Source organism: Sander lucioperca, chromosome 9 (genome assembly GCF_008315115.2).
Source record: "Sander lucioperca isolate FBNREF2018 chromosome 9, SLUC_FBN_1.2, whole genome shotgun sequence".
Classification (NCBI taxonomy): Eukaryota; Metazoa; Chordata; class Actinopteri; order Perciformes; family Percidae; genus Sander; species Sander lucioperca.
This window is the reverse complement of record NC_050181.1, coordinates 24,736,342-24,752,423: the sequence shown is the minus strand read 5'-3', so window position 1 is coordinate 24,752,423 and position 16,082 is coordinate 24,736,342. Positions and strand designations below refer to the sequence as shown.

At 41.2% G+C, this 16,082-nt stretch overlaps 1 protein-coding gene across 5 annotated transcripts in view; it reads left to right on the top strand.

Annotated features, from left to right (window-relative positions):
- Positions 1 to 16,082, top strand: part of LOC116043966 (disco-interacting protein 2 homolog C) — a 270,352-nt gene that overhangs the window by 80,545 nt on the left and 173,725 nt on the right. The gene's annotated exons all lie outside the window — the stretch shown is intronic.

The window sequence follows — 16,082 nt, the reverse complement described above, 5'->3', positions numbered from 1 at the left end:
TCATCTGTCCATCTACAGTGAGTTTATTGGAGAGACATTTTTTCTATTCGACTAATTATGAGCAGCCACCCGGGGTAAAAAAAAAAAGAAAACTGTGAATTTTAGACATGTTTGCCATCATGGTGTGAATTCAGCATTACAGTTTACATACAAGCCCATAAGGAATGAGAAGCATCCCAAAAGAAGAGCTACAGTACAGCTGAACGCTTTGGGTGGCAGTAGCTCAGTCCGTAGGGAGTTGGCTTGGGAACCAGAGGGTCGCTGGTTCAAGTCCCCGTATGGACCTAAGTACGGAGTGTCTACTGGCAGCTGGAGAGATGCCAAGGTTCTCTTGCTCTTGAGCAAGGCACCGAATCCCCAACTGCTCAGGTCGCCTGTCCAGCAGTCGCAGCCCCCCTCTCTCTGACATCTCTTCGTTCGTTTGTGCATGTATAGGTCCTGTGCATGTGTGTGTATTTCAGGCCTGTGTGTAGTTTGTTCTTAATTGTAATTTCCCCCCTGGGGATCAATAAACGTATTCATTATTTTTAATTACGGTAAATGCGTTTTTCTTCAATGAAAATGAGAGTCATGATACAAAAACGATCATTCCCTCCAATATCGTGAATCATATCGCAATCACAATATGTCAAAATAATCACAATTAGTTATTTTCCTCATATCGTGCAGCCCTAGTCAGTTAACCCACATTACAAACTACAACAACATTAAACTCATATGGTCTCTTGTAATGCAGATAGTTAAGGATTTCTTTTCCTAGGTTTTCAGACATCTGTGCGAATGGAAATTATTTTGTGGCGTTAAAAGCTTTTGACAAAAAAAAAATCAGCAGCAACATCTCTTTATTTCCAGGCGCAGTGTATCTGTTTCCACGAATAATTCACTGATCTGTACTGTCAGGGTTTTTCTTCTTAAAAAAAAAGTTCTAATGAAAACTGTTCACAATGATGTGGTGATTCTTTAATAAATAGTTTGTCATGTTGAGTCAGGGTTCTCGCCGGTAAATGGAAAAATGGTTCTGCACCACCATAATCATATATCAGGGCTTTCATAATCATTCCCATATGGTTTTTTCCAAGTGAAGAAGATGCTTTTACATTTAAATATGCACGGAAAATCCCCTAATTCATTCATTCATTCATTCATTCATTCATTCATTCACCAAGGCAGTAATCATTAGGGCTGCACAATATGAGGAAAATATGTAATTGCGATTATTTTGACTGATATTGCGATATGATTCACGATGTTGAAGGGAATGATCATGTTTGTATCATTATTCTCATTTTCATTGACTAATATTAAATCTTAAAAAAATCAAATGATTATAGTGTGACTTTTGCGAGGATCTGTACCAAACAAAGATGTTTTCTGTAGTCTGTAGGATGGGATTTGTAGGCCGGGACGTCTCTGCAGCACCACAATACCTATATTATATATAAATATTGCGCCCCCACTGCGATTTAGATATAGCACTAGTCCATATTGCAATTTTGATAAAATTGCGATTAATGTTGCAGCTCTAGTAATCATAGTAAATATTGGAGGGGACACATCCCCCCCAATATTTAAATATGCTCAAAATGTCCCCCCCAATAGATTTATAGGCTAATATATTGCTATTCAAGACAGGCAACTGTGCACCACTGTCTGGAATAACCACATTTGTTTGATAATCATAACTAAAATTAGCAATTATTATTATTACAACTGTTTCTAGTGGGCTATTACGTGTGGCCTACTGCAATTCTAACGTTACGTGTGGTTTGTTTAAGCGGTGTTGGCAGATTTGGTCCCCCCCCCTCCCCAATGTTCACTTCCTGCTTACGGCCTTCCATTCACAATCTACACGTTAAGCAAACACACATACTTCCTGGTTAAATGAGGGTTAAAAAACAAATTACCAGAATGTAAATGCTTGTGAAATGTGTAGTTAATAAGTGCATTTATTGCTGACACCAGGACATTGTTGGCCATTTAAGATAACCATGTAGAGCTGGTTGACCTCGAGGGATATTTGACTGCGGTCCTTGTGCACACTGTTGATTTTTCTCTTTCCCACAGGAAACACGCATATCAGTGTATCATAATTAACTGAGCGCTAATTCCCTCTCTGGTGGCCTCAGTGTGCGCAATATGGGTTACGCCGTGACCCAGAGCAATGATAATTTATTTCAAATTCTTATTTTTAATTAATGCTGCCTCGGTTGCTGCTGTGATTGATGCGTCAACCCTTGCAGGGGTGTTAAATGGCCCCGAACTCCACGGAGAGCAATTATTAAGCCGCTACTGGGCATCAACCGTGTCGACTGGTTCACAGAGACGTGTCCATTTGCTTTTACTTGACTGAAGTTTACACTGAATGATGGCGATTCTGATTTTTTTTCTTTTCTTTTTCTGAATGCTCTTACATAATCCCAACGGTCTGGAACATTTTTGCTCTTTTTCAACGAGATCCGAGTGGATTCCAAGGCATGCGCTGCAGGGCTATCTTTAGACAGATGCACTATTGTTCCAGGAGTACTTTAGTATTTAAGGAATGCATCTTTTCTCCATTACAGGATAGCCATTTTTGGACTTGGGTCAGCTGGTTTATAGCCTGTCGTGAGAGTCTCTCCTGCCTGAAACAACACGAAACTGCCTTTAACTTGTGCAGCTGCCACTCTGGGACCTAAACTCCAACCAGCAAAAAAATGATGCAAGAGGGCTCATGGTTGGGTACCTGTACTGACAAACCTCCTCTAAACAAATGGAGTTCCTAAAACCTACTTCAATAAATATGTTTTTACGTTAACTTTGGATCAAATTTTGGTAACGCCTCAGCTCGCTTGGAACCTTGACGGACGTGATACTAAAAAAAGTACCTGTTAGGGACTTTTTTTCATAATGGAAAAACCAAAAAGGCGAGTATAGTCGAGGCGAGCAGGTACCATGTAATGGAAAAACGCCAAAAGTGTAATTTGATTCAAAGTTAACGTAAAAACATGGCAGTCACCACCGAAAGCTTCGAAGCACAACCTATGTAATAAACCCACAGAAAATAATCACAACTCTGCAGCGTTTTAAAGCTCTTTAGTAGGGATGTCCCGATCAGGTTTTTTGCCCTTGAGTCCGAGTCATTTGATTTTGAGTATCTACCGATACCGAGTCCCGATCCAATACTTCTATAATATATAAAAAAAGAATAAAGAAGAGCGAAAAAACAGATACAGGATGTTCCTTATTTTTTATTTAATTCACCTTATTTTAACATTCAACAACTCTGTTAACAAACAGAGCACTTCTGTTACATCTCTCACAGTTTGCTATGACAATGTTGTTGTCATCAACTTTATAATACCTCCAGACCGCAGACATACTCCCGCTTTCCGCTTCAAGCTGCTTCCGTGTTCTACTTTGCTGACATTTAACCAATAGCGTCTCTGCAACAAAGTGATGTCATGCCACACGCGTTGCTGTTTCTGTGTGGAGTCAAAAGGGTCTAACTCTGTGCCACCGCATAACTATAGATGTGTTAAAAAATAATGAGAATATATATACATATATATCCGAGTCCTGATCGGGAGGTAACGTCCGATTCCGATCGAGTCTGAAACCACGTGATCGGGCCCGATTTCCGATCACGTGGTCGGATCTGGACATTCCTACTCTTTAGTCTCTTTCAGTCTATTCTCATCTCAGTTTGGTTGGACAATCTGTCTCAAAAAGCTTGCCATACCTGTCCACAATAATCCTTACCAATGGTGAAGTCTTTATCTTCCAATTTTGGGGAGGTCGGATGGCAGCAGGAGCTCACATACAGTGCAGAGAGACGGTGCAAGACGTGCAACAAGTGACCAGTAATGCACGAGTCGTATAACTGGGTAACCAAGTTCAAAAATAAATACATTTAAAGCTCTATTCTGTTCTTTATTATCTGGGGGATAAATTAGTCATTTTTTAACTTTTTTTTTGAGGCAAATCTTTGACCACAATTTCATGGCTGAAACGATCTATTGTATTAATTGGATTTCCATCACTGTGAATGACCGCCGCGGAGAAACCCCCCCCGACCAGACGTTAATCTGGATTAGCATGGTGTAAGCGTGGCCGGGCCTCGTTCACATCAAAGCCTTTGGAGGCCTCAGTGTCGACTCAGGTAATCACGTTGGAAAGTGAAGAGGTTAGATTGTGTTACTCCCCTTCATGACTGAATGAGTTCAGAGGCTCTGGGCGCTGCTTGGAAATAACGAATTTGATATTTGGCCTCAGTACTCATTCTCAAATAAAGACAGGAATCAGTGCTTTTGGAAGAGCTGATGATTTCTTCAGCACCTGTCCAGTGGAAAAAGTTTTTTTTGTTTCAGTCGGCCTTAGCAAAACCGTCCGTTTCATTTATACCTGAGGTGTCTGGACTGTCTGAAGTGTATTCCCAGAGTCTGGTGGAAATATTTTCGGATGTGTTGTTGCAGAGAGAGCAGTTTTTTGCCACTTTGAACCCAGTGCTCATTCCTGCACTCTCCTGTGCAAACAGTTCCTTTTAACCACCTCACTTTCAATCTCCGTCCACTGCTGTCGGAAACTTCCCTCAAACACACAACATAAAAGATAAGACAGTGAGACGTTATCTCTCAAATGTTTCCCCAGTCGTATTCATCTTTACGACAGCTGACTTAGAAGTGGTTTCATGAATATGTAAAACTTCATAGGAACATCAGTTGTACTGTTCTCCTCACCTAATGCAAATTTAATCCTATAATTTTAATCTTTTATCTGTTAGGGCCATGAAGCTTTTAAACTGCAGCATATCATCTTTGGAACTGCAGACGTATAATTAAACCCTGTCTCCCTAAATATTACGTTTTATACACTACTAAATGGTTTTTGCCATAAGAGACTTCAAAACTGAAGAAACCGGATTCTGTTCACTGGCAATGCTTCTTCCAGTCCAAGTTGTTTTTAATGTTCTGTGTACTTTCCTCTCTGTTGAGTGTATATATGTATATATATATGTGTATATATGTATATATATATATATATATATATATATATATATGTATGTATGTATGTATGTATGTATGTATGTATGTATGTATGTATGTATGTATGTATGTATATATATATATATGTATGTATGTATGTATGTATGTATGTATGTATATATATATATATATATATATATATATATATATATATATATATATATATATATATATATATGTATGTATGTGTGTGTGAATATATATATATGTATATATATGTATATATGTGTATATATGTATATATATATATATGTGTGTGTGTGTGTGTGTATATATGTGTGTGTGTGTGTGTGTGTGTATATATATGTGTGTGTGTGTGTGTATATATATGTGTGTGTGTGTGTATATATATATGTATAAATATGTATATATATATATATGTGTGTGTGTGTATATATATATATGTGTATATATATATGTGTATGTATGTATGTATGTATGTATATATATATATATATATATATATATATATATATATATGTAAACATGACCACAGCCTATTGACATTAAGTGTTTTTTTGTCTTTGCTTTTAAATTATATTGTTGTATATTTATTGACGTTTGAGTGGAAACCCTGCACAGTTTTCACACAAATCTCTGTATCATTTTGTTCCGCAGTATACAATCTCACTCCTACTTCAGCTGTGTCGATATTCTCGATGTCTGATAGAGATTTATGATGTTATCTCTCCCACACGGAGTGCTCGGCGTCACTTTTTCACACGCTGGGTGTCTCATCTTCCATTGAAGCCCCACTTCTGTTAATGTCATCACAAAATCGCTTCTATCAGCAGTCTGCTTTCTCTCTTCTGAAGCTTTGCTGTTCAGCCTTTTTTTCTGTCTGTCTGTCTGACATGTCTGTGTGTCTGTCATGTCTCTCTTTCTGTCTGTCTGACGTGTCTCTCTGTCTGACATGTCTGACATGTCTGACATGTCTGTCTGTCTATCTGTCTGTCTGTGATCGATGCCTGACAAAGACACCAGGCGGACTCTGTACAGACTGCTCTGCAAGCTGCTATTGATTCTTTTTCACTTAGGCCATAATGAAGTATTGGTCAGCCTCAGTGAGTGTCAGCAGTGCTTAGCGAGGCAGCAGGTGAGAAGAGCCTTTGAGACACTAGACTTAATTACAAGCGCTCCATGTGTGTTCAGCTTCTCTTCGAGCCGCGCTGATGTGTATGTTGGTGGATGGAGGACAAAAAGAAGCTGCAGTAGGAGTGTGCTGCAACTCATAATGGAATGAGATAAGAAATGATAAGTCTTTATTTATGACCGGGAGGTAAATCCACATGCTCGGTGGTGGAAAGTAGGGCTGCTCAATTATGGAAAAAAAACTTAATCAGGATTATTTAACATGATTACTCGTTGTCTTTTGGAAAGATGTTGCATTTATTGAACTTGAAAAAACAGTGAAAACACCTCGAACTGTGAGATTTCCCTTAATACTTGTTTCTTTTATTTATTTATTTATTTTCATTCAGAATACGAGACAAAATAAGAGTTTGCTTGCCAAATGTAATATGCAAAATAATCGTTTTCCTCGCTCAGATCCTTCACTTACCAAAAGTAAAAGTGCTGCATTCGGAATCGAGATTGTCCTAACTATCCCTGACTCTAACCCTCCTCCGAGAAACGTTCCCAGAGATCGCTTGTTCAAGCTGCAGTTACTTAGCCTGGAAATCCAGACCCAAATCTGAAAGATTAAGGGTCTGGCACTAGGTAATGGCCCAACTTGAGGGGCGGCACCAAGCATGCATTTGAAAATCTCACTGCACGCAATTGGATAACACTACGACCAATCACAACAATACACCGGGTGACGTATCCAGAGCCCCACACGCTTAGCTACCAGTGGAGCTAACTGGTAGATTAAACTGTCGTCATCTGTTTAGCTCACCTCTGGTCCGCCTATATCAGATGCACCGATGTGATTGGTGCAGCTCGGCTACCAGGGCATATTTAATGAGCATCATTACTCAATGCCAGAGTGACTCGCTGAGCAAATTCCAATTGAGCTCTTGCGAGAACTCTGGATTTCCAGGGTAGCAGTTACTAGCTATATTTACATAAGGGGTTAGGTGGTGGATGGGTCAAACAAATGCAGGACTTACACCCGGGGAAGCGAGGTTCGAGTCCGGCAACTTTTTTGTTAACTTAAGGAAAGTCACGTTCCCCGTCACGTGCGTAACCAGAAGTGAAATAATGTCTGATTTTAACCCAAACCACAATCTTTTTCTAAACTTAACTAAGTAGCTTTAGTGCCTAAATGTAACCAAACTGTGACCGTTTCACAACGTTAAAGACATGTTTAAAGCTTTAGTGCGTAACTTTTTGATATTAATGAACGTCCGTTACATTCAAGCCATCGCCAAATGAGTTGCTACAAAGCTAACTAAGACGATCAGCTCCACACAACTCTCTCTGGATTTCTCAGTATGACTATGTTCAGAAGATTGGGGCGTCCGGCGACTTTCGCGAGCAGAAACTTGAGTGAAGATAATGACCTCTTCTGAAGAGTCCATCATGTTTTTTTAATCCTGCGTGTCCTCCTTGGCTAGTAGCAACTGCGTGGAGGAGGAGCGGGGGTGGTACGAGATCACGGAAGGCTTTTATCATGTGGACACGCCGACAGTGTTTTTGTCATTACTTAGAATTCCTCATGGGGGCGACAGAAACTACGCACTATAGCTTTAAAGGCTATGACATGCTGCTTTTTGGATGCTTTTAAATAGGCCATGTGGTCCCCTAATACTGTATCTGAAGTCTCTTTTATATAGACCTTAGTGGTCCCCTAATACTGTATCTGAAGTCTCTTTTATATAGACCTTAGTGGTCCCCTAATACTGTATCTGAAGTCTTTTATATAGACCTTAGTGGTCCTCTAATACTGTATCTGAAGTCTCTTTTATATAGACCTTAGTGGTCCCCTAATACTGTATCTGAAGTCTTTTATATAGACCTTAGTGGTCCCCTAATACTGTATCTGAAGTCTCTTTTATATAGACCTTAGTGGTCCCCTAATACTGTATCTGAAGTCTCTTTTATATAGACCTTAGTGGTCCCCTAATACTGTATCTGAAGTCTCTTTTATATAGACCTTAGTGGTCCCCTAATACTGTATCTGAAGTCTTTTATATAGACCTTAGTGGTCCCCTGATACTGTATCTGAAGTCTCTTTTATATAGGCCTTAGTGGTCCCCTGATACTGTATCTGAAGTCTCTTTTATATAGGCCTTAGTGGTCCTCTAATACTGTATCTGAAGTCTCTTTTATATAGACCTTAGTGGTCCCCTGATACTGTATCTGAAGTCTCTTTTATATAGGCCTTAGTGGTCCTCTAATACTGTATCTGAAGTCTCTTTTATATAGACCTTAGTGGTCCCCTAATACTGTATCTGAAGTCTCTTTCCTGAAATTCAGCCTTGGAGCAGAATTACAGCCACTAGAGCCAGTCCCACAATGAGCTTTCCTTAGGATGTGCCATTTCTGTGTCTGTAGCTTTAAATGCTATTGAGGAGGAGAGAGGGGGGGGGGGCAAGGTGGAGGGTGGGGGTGTGGCCTTGACCAACTGCCACTTTGCTTGTTTTCAAGCCATGATGTCTCTCTCTCTCTCATGGGTGGGCCAAATTCTCTGGGCGGGCAAAGCAGAGAAAGGGGAGGTAACCTTTCCCCTTATGACGTCATAAAGGGAAGATTCCTTCATCAGACTTTCAATTTCTCAAAGGCAGAGCAGGATACCCAGGGCTCGGTTTACACCTATCACCATTTCTAGCCACTGGGGGACCATAGGCAGGCTGGGGGAATGCATATTAATGTTAAAAAATAAAGTGAAATTTTCATGCCATGGGACCTTTAAATTGCTCCTGTGGGTCGTATTAGAGGGTGGGAACAAACAACGCATGGGTTGGAGGACTTGTCGGAATCTAAAACCTGTGTCTTTCTGTTGATCAGTGTGAAAAAAAAGTCACATTTTCTGGATGGGTCCTCACAGCTGCAGGACCCAGCTGTTCCCTCGAGCAAGGAAACAAACACCGTTCTACCTCCTCCATATTGTAAATAGTTCTGGAAGAATGCATCTGCTAAATGGCTCAAATGAAAGTGGTGATGTTTGCAAGATAACGTAATTACTGGCAAGTTACTGTGGCTGTTTTTTTTGTTTTTTTTTTACTGAACAGATTTCTGAATACATACGTCTCTCAGACAGCAACAGCAACACAAGCCTGATTCTCCAGTTACAGCGCCTTTAGCCAATCAGCACGCAGGTATAGTGTACATGTTGGGATACATATCAGAAATACCCCCGAGGCCCACACACATATTGGAAACATATGCTTGTGGAAAAAACCTTGCATTATTTATTGCGTGCTGTCAACAACACGTGCCTTCTAACTGTCGCCTGAAACACAGGAAACCATATGTCTCCCCGCCTGTCGAAGTTACATATATGTTAGTGTTGTATGTGTGTACTTGTGTGTGTGTTGCCTCGTTGCAGCAGCACACTGTTATCTGATAGAAGAGCTAAGGTTTCCATCTAAATGTTCTGCACATTTTAACCCAATTTCATGTAAAGAATACAATGATTTCTAGAAATTAGTCTAAGGCCTGCAGGATGACAAACATTATGTTACAATTGATGTACACCGTTAAATATTTAGGATGGTTTTTTGGAAAGATTTAAGGGTTGTGTTTGTTCTTTTAGAGGACGACAGGACAAAATGGTTTTATGAGCTCCCCGTGTGCTCTTCCTCTTCCCTCCTCATCTTCACCTGTCAGTCCCAGCAGGAGCCTGTAGGAGACACACGCACGCACGCACGCGCACACACACACACACACACACACACACACACACACACACACACACACACACACACACACACACACACACACACACAGTAGATGCAGGAAAAGATTGCAGATTGTGACTCTGTCGGGCCTGCTGGCATGTCTATGCTCTTTGTGTGTGTGTGTGTGTGTGTGTGTGTGTGTGTGTGCGCGTGCGTGTGCGTGCGTGTGCAGAAAGCCACAGCCTACACACTGTGTGTGTGCTTTCTTCTGTTATTATTACTATAATAGCTAGGATGTAGGACAATATCTTTTTACATTTGTAAAGTTGTTCTCGTCATTCACGTCATCACAACAGATGTTGTGCATGCTTGCGTGCGTGCGTCAATGATTTGGGGTTTCTGTGTGTCTCATTGTACTTTAAAATAACATTCCAACTTGGAGACTAATCTATACAGAAGTGTAGTTTCATTACCAATTCATCTGCTGATTAATTTCTTAAATAATCAATTCATTGCTTAAGTCAGAAAACAGTGAACATTCATCAACAGTCCAAACCCCAAGGTCCGGTTTTATATATATAATGATATAATACAGATTTTTATTTATAATCTGCTCTAGCTTTTCCAATGTTTTAGACATGATATGTTAATAATAACGCTCCAAAACTATGTCAAATTGCATTTTTTGAATAGCATCACATTTTCTTGAGGGAGGACCCCTAAACCTTTCCGCCAAATATGCGCTCCAGAGTCTTCCACAAACCCAGGGAAAGCACTGGCATAGATGCAGAGAGATGTCACGCAACAAAGGCTGAAACAGGGACTCTGTAATTACAGTATGTAGTACAGGCGTGTCATCAGGGACCACAAAGCCTCAAGAACACCACAGAGACTTCTCCAATTCATTTGGATCCTTACAGGAACAGCACACCAACTTGTTTGAGACTGTACAAGAGTTATATTTAGGATGTCAGACACTAAATCTAAAACGCTTGCGGTCTGGAAAAAAACTGTAGCTCGGCTTTTTTTTTTTTTTTTTTTCAGGCGTCCGTCCTCTCGTGCATGATCTGTCCTTTTATCTTCCCGTGATTTGTTACCTGTCTTTAGCGTTTCTCAAAGACTTTTTGACAGAACGTGTTTGTTGTAAGGATGATCAAACACCCGAGGGAAACCTTGACTGTGTGTTAAAGGTCCAGTGTGTAACGTGTTTAGTTGTTCATTATCAAAATCTGTGTGTTGCCCGTTCACAAACTTGTCCTTTTTCATAAATATTTACCACCACCATCAATTTCAAGTATTCCTTTTGGCTTGAAATGTTACATTTGCATTTGCATGAACTGGGGTAGGGCTGGGCGATATGGAGAAAATCAAATATCATGATATTTTTGACCAAATAGCTCGATATCGATACCGCAACGATATTGTTGACTATTGGTGCTTTCACAAAATATTTACACAATGAGAGTTTTGATAAATAATCATCAGTAATGTAGATATAATGACTAAGTGGGTAAAAGCAAATAATAGAACAGTTATAACAGTCTGGTAAGTTCAGAAAATGACATCACTTTACTGTAATGCAGCCTTTAAAACCAGGAAAAGACAACACTGTCATATCATGATATTACGATATCCAAAATCTAAGACGATATCTAGTCTCATATCACGATATCGATATAATATCAATATATTGCCCAGCCCTAAACTGGGGTAGACGCTCCATATTCATGCTCCATCTTGAAATACGTTAGCCGGTAAGGGACATACAGGACATACTGCTCCGCCTTTCACGTTTTCGCTGTCACATGATAAACTCACAGCTGCTGCTAATGCTGCTAACGGGTATTGTAGCTTCCCGGCCCCGGCAAGTTTGAAGAAAGGAAACATGGAGGACCACACTTATTCAAAATCCAAATTTCAGGAACAGGAGTCTTCTTCTTCGCCCAGAAAAAGAAAAAGGACATTGAAAAGAGCAAGCGATTGGCTTTTTGAAGCGTGAGGGCTACCGTAGCTGTAATATCTACTTTGAACTGCGTGGCGCGAGAGAGTTGATTGATATATGATCTCAACGCTAGATTGGAGAAATTCCTACACATTGGACCTTTAAGTTTTCCTGAGGGAGATTTAGCTCGGAGCACACTGCCCATACATGGAAACACTGAAGGGAGAGAGGATAGAGAGGGGGGACACATAGGAAGAAAACAAGTCAAAAAGAGGTGTATAAAGGGTGCAACGGGGACGGAGAACAAGGTTTAGAAAGTGTGAGAAACATGGAGAGGAAGGAATGAGGAGAGTTTATAATAGGGAGAGGAAGGAATGCCAAAGGAAAGGAAAGAGAAGAAGCAGGCGAATGAGGTGGGGGGGGGGTGATCCGTTAGCCAACCCAAACACAGGAAGGAAGTCCAAGAAGAGGAAAAAAAAAAGGAAAGGAACGTCTTTCTTTCAACAGAAACAGAGATCCCCTGACTCTCTGGCAAACTCTGCCAGCCTGCTCACTCTATCCTTCTCCTGCAGAGGTCAGAGGTCAGAGTTAAGCCGCTTACACACCGACCAGACGGCCGACCGTCGGCAGAAAAGGCAGTTGGACTGATCAGTCTCCCCGAGTTGGTCAAAAAAGTGCCTCAGAACACACCGAAGAGACGAGACGTAATACGTCTCCATAACAGCAGGCGGCGCTAATCTGTATTGTCGCCCAAAAAATGAACACCGGCAGCTGATTGGACGAACGCGTCACGTGGTTCTGGTTTCTCCGGAAATTCAAAGCCAGACTGTCATGGCGGCTCGTTCAGAATACGATCTCATATTGGACTAAAATAGTTCACCGAAACGTGTTTCTGAAAACATTTTAAGCGAAAAAATAGGCCGTGCAGTTGCTGAATCTGTCTTCATTTCAGATCAACAAAGGTCAGTTTAAAAGATTTTTGTCAGATTTTGAGAGACTCTAGTCACGCCCATCCCGCTCCCCGTTTCCGGGTTAGCTCTCCACCAATCAGATGGGTCATTTGAGTCTGACTGCCGGCAGTGCCCACCCCGCAGATTATACATGTGAAATTGGCCAAAATGAAGGACGACGGCCCCTCGGAACCGAACAGACTCGAGTCACCGACCTCGCCAGACTGTCCGACGGACGATTATCGGCTCGGTGTGTCAGCGCCTTTGAAGGCTCGTCCTTTCCCACCACGCCTCCTTTTTAGAAACCCCACATAGATTCTGGATTGATATCTTCTTCACTCTCCGTTTAGTTTTGTTGCACCTGTTCGAGGGTTCCACGATATTGACAAAATGTGATATTGCGATATCTATTATGAATATTGCGATATCGATATTAATTTCGATATTTTTTAAACATTTCTAAATGTATAAGTTATGGGAAAATGCATCAAAATAGATTCATAACAAATAAAAGAAGTTTTCTTAAGATTTATTTCAACTGTTTCGACTGTCATATTGGACTGGTCCAACATGAATAAATAAATAAGGAACATGTCTACAGAACAGGACATGTTCTACTGGTTGGACAGTATATAATATATAAATAATGAGAACAGGACATGTTCTACTGGTTGGACAGTATATAATATATAAATAAAGAGAACAGGACATGTTCTACTGGTTGGACAGTATATAATATATAAATAAAGAGAACAGGACATGTTCTACTGGTTGGACAGTATATAATATATAAATAAAGAGAACAGGACATGTTCTACTGGTTGGACAGTATATAATATATAAATAAAGAGAACAGGACATGTTCTACTGGTTGGACAGTATATAATATATAAATAATGAGAACAGGACATGTTCTACTGGTTGGACAGTATATAATATATAAATAAAGAGAACAGGACATGTTCTACTGGTTGGACAGTATATAATATATAAATAAAGAGAACAGGACACAACTTTTCTTTCTCTTCTCTGATTGGTTCCGTTTTGTTGTCTCTATCTATTTCTTCACCTACACTGTCACTCTGTCCAAATATGCACACACGTCACGTGGTACGCTCCATAGGGTTTGTCACGTAGTGGACCCGTGCGCTGACGTGCACTAAAATGTGCACATGGCACGGTACGTGGCCAATGAAACATGGTCATTACAGCGTTTCAAGCTCTAAATCAAACACAACTAAGCCACACAGCCAACGGACGGGACGCAGCGCTCCACAAAATAAACTAAATATTGCAGACTTATCGCGACACTTTCAATATAATATTGCGCAAGGTGATATCGCGCTAACGATATTAAATCGATATATCATGCACCCCTAACCTGTTCCACATCAGTGACCCCAGAAAACTCCCATCATCACCCTTACAATGATGAGATGAGAAACATCTACTGTACAGCACTCAGGGTCTCCCCCAGAAAAGTTGTTAAGCCCGGTGGCAGGTGTCTTTTTTTTCCGACAAAGGGCTGGGGCCGGTCCCAGACTGATGGCCGCATTCATGGGGAGCCCAGTAGGTCCTGTGATCGCAGAATCGGCTTCCCCGGTTTTCGCGTCAGCCGGCGGACTTGGCATGTCAGTTATTCTCACGTCATCGATATCGCGAGAGTCCAGCTGCCGTGCAAGGTAACATGAAGTGCACACATGGGCCTTAATTGCTCTTTTTAAGTTTTAACGTTTTTTTCAGAGCTTTTGAACAACTTAACTGGGCAGCCTGCCAGGCTGGAGGTGGAACAATGTCCTAGAAAGCACAGAGGTTACAGTTTGTGTGTGTCTCTGTGAGTGCATATAACATGTCTGTCTGTCTGTGTGTGTGTGTGTGTGTGTGTGTGTGTGTGTGTGTGTGTGTGTGTGTGTGCGTGCCTCTGTCTGTCTGTGTCTGTCTGTCTGTCTGTGTGTGTGTGTGTGTGTGTGTGTGTGTGTGTGTGTGTGTGTTTGTGCCTCTGTCTGTGTGTCTGTCTGTGTGTGTGTGTGTGTGTGTGTGTGTGTGTTGGGGCAGAAGGGCCCTGTCACCCTGAGCCGAGTGTGAGGTGAAGTGACAGATTGGGATCAGCGGGGGGGGGGGGCACAAACCGGCCGCTGCAACTGTGCCACGGTTTAATAATGCAGCGGGTCTAAATCACACACACCTGAATTATGGAGACGGGGCGTGGCGGTGTGTTTCGAGGGAGCGCTTTTTTCTTGTGACACAGTCTGAGTCTGGAGACTTGAGGCCAGACACCCAGCAGACAGTCTGGAGGGCAGTCAGAGAGACGACTGAGGGCTGACGGAGACAACGGGGGGGCTGCTTTCTCTGGAGGTAACTGGATGGAATTATAATATCAATATATCAACAGATTATTAGCTTTAAAACCAGGCTTTACTGCTGATGTCGCGTTATTGATCAAAACAAGTTAATGGGTGCTGTTTTTGCATTAACCAATCAGAGCTGCAACAATTATTCGATTCATCGATTGACGGCAAGTTAATTGGCAACTATTTTGAAAAACTGATAATCATTTTTTTTATGATTTTTTTCACCAATCATTTGCTGATTCCAGCTTCTCAAATGTCCTGATTTGATGCTTTTCTTTGTCAGGCACCTTCGTAAACGGAATGCTTTTATATTTTTGGCTTGTGTGCCAACCGGGTGTTTTTCACCGTTTTCTGATTAATTGACCAATAGAGGAAATAATCTGCAAATTAAACGATAATGTAAACAATCGTCGGTTGCAGCCTTAGTACAAATAAAGCCAATTTGGTACCACTTCTCTAATAAGGCACCCTTTAACTTGTAACATAATTGGTGGTTAATGGAACTGCAGGAGGCTCAACAGGAAACACATGCACACACGCACGCACACACACACACACACACACACACACACACACACACACACACACACACACACACGCAGCACCTTCAGCCTCGCACACTTTCAACTGCCCTTTCCTCCCGTCACACTCACAGACTGACAGTCACAGATAAGAACTCTCAAAGGTGTGTGTGTGTGTGTGTGTGTGTGTGTGTGTGTGTGCGCGTGTTTCCTGTTGAGTGATTTATTCCAGCTGACACCTGATTTGCGAAGTGTGTACTTCCTCAGTTGCAGTTCTGGCTTTGAGGTCATGTTCAGTGTCACACATGTTTACTTACAAAGACTTTGAAAATATAAGAATATTTTTAGGTAAAATATATATTTGAAAAAAAAAAAAAAGGATTCATAGCATCACAAAGGTGTGTTCATTTCTGCATGTATGCCGTGTAAATGCCAAGTGCTTGAGCGCTCGTGCAGTTTGTTGTTTGTGTGGTGTGGATGGGCGTGGACGGTGTCTGTCAGATATTGAGGCCA